The following is a 1,657-nucleotide window of genomic DNA, read 5'->3' as shown; positions in this document are numbered from 1 at the left end:
TCCTCCTCCTCCTCAGCCATCTCCGCCCAAAGATGAACTTATGCAAATTGGTCATTCTCGTCTATCACTAGCAGAGTGTAGAAGACGCCTATCCAAATGTCTCTGTTTATACTGTGCTGCACCTTCTCATGTCATCAACGCTTGTCCCAAGCGTCCGGGAAACTCCAAGTCCTAGCCCACCAGGGAGAGGGTCGGCTAGGAGTAATGAAATCCTCTCCTTCTTCAAGTGATTGTATACTCCCAGTTTTGATTCTAGTGGCACAGCGCACCAGGAACGTTATTGCCCTGCTGGACTGGAGCGGCTGGGAACTTTATGACTGAGGAATATGTCAAGCGGTGTTCCTTACCCACTGAGCGACTAGGCAATGGGTTGGGGTTTTGGAATCTGCACTGGACTGGATTGTGGACAGAGGTTGAACAATTTTTTAAACCATGAAGGGCATCTATGATAACCAACATATGGCTACCGACTGTACCAATTGGGTTTTTGCGATAGAACTAGGTTGGTGGTGCTCCCAGACATTAGTTCAGAGCAAACTATTGTGGTGGTGGGGGAAGGGGGGTTGCAGAGAAGCAAAAAGAAAAAGACAGTTTTATTGTCTCTCTGGGGCACACTTTGTATCAATCAATGTACACATGTTGTATTGATGTAAGGTACACTATGAGTGTAAAATTAAAACTTAACTTTTAATGTTCTATACAGATGAAAATATTGTTATTTCTGTCAACAACAATACATTAAAAAAGGATTAAATCAAGAATAAAGATATGTTACTCACTTGTTGTGAGGTGGGTGGCAGGTGACTTGTATGCACACCCACTGTATTTGTATTTGAAGTGAGTGTTAATAATAATTTCTTGTTATCTCTATCAACTTATGAAATATTGTATATGTATATTCATAAGAGAGGAACAAGAAACCCAGCTTTCCAACTCTGGACTCCTTCTAGACAGATAAGAATTTACACATGGTCTGATATTGATAGTATTAGTTGCTGATTGCGAGTAAATGTTTATTGGGTATCAACCCGCATTTATAGATGAGAAGTAAGAAAAAGTGTTGCAGAACCAGTCACTTCTGCTTTTGCCCATCTGTGTCCATCGAATGGGCATTGAGAGAGTGTATTTTCGCCTAAAATTCTGGTTTTGAAGGAAGTAAGTACACTTCTGCTTTCCTGGGTGTATCAATGGATAGTATGTCCCTTGATACTACAGTACCCGGTATTCCCAGAGGGTCTCCCTTTCTGGTACTGACCAGGCCCAATGATGCTTGGCTTCCAAGATCAGACAAGATCGGGCATGTCCAGCGTGGTATGACTGTAGATGGTTAGGCAAACATCTATTGGCATGCGGGAGTACCCAATTGGATGAGAGAGTGCTTGAAAATGATTTTTCAAGTATAGACAGAGTAGAGATAGACCTGATAGTTCAGGATTGAAAGATAGAATTAGTGTAGCACTTCTGCTGTCCACTAGGAGGCCCCTGTTACCATTATGGGCATTGCAGAGGACAGTCCTTTAATTATGGATGAGAGAGTGCATGAAAGAGAAAATGGGCAAAATTAGGGAGATGGGGAATAGAATATCCCTATGTCTACCCTAATGGTATATACATTTGCTCATATAGAAAGGTCAAATCCAAAAGGAAATTTCCCACA

The 1,657-nt window shown here is 41.8% G+C and overlaps 1 pseudogene; it reads right to left on the bottom strand.

Annotated features, from left to right (window-relative positions):
* Window positions 1–1,206: 1,206 nt before the first annotated feature.
* LOC134944784 (5S ribosomal RNA) lies at window positions 1,207–1,325 on the bottom strand (annotated as a pseudogene).
* Between the last annotated feature and the right edge of the window lie 332 nt (window positions 1,326–1,657).

This window comes from Pseudophryne corroboree, chromosome 1 (genome assembly GCF_028390025.1).
Source record: "Pseudophryne corroboree isolate aPseCor3 chromosome 1, aPseCor3.hap2, whole genome shotgun sequence".
In the NCBI taxonomy this organism is placed as follows: domain Eukaryota; kingdom Metazoa; phylum Chordata; class Amphibia; order Anura; family Myobatrachidae; genus Pseudophryne; species Pseudophryne corroboree.
Note: the sequence above shows the minus strand (reverse complement) of the source record. Positions and strands in the feature narration are given on the sequence as shown.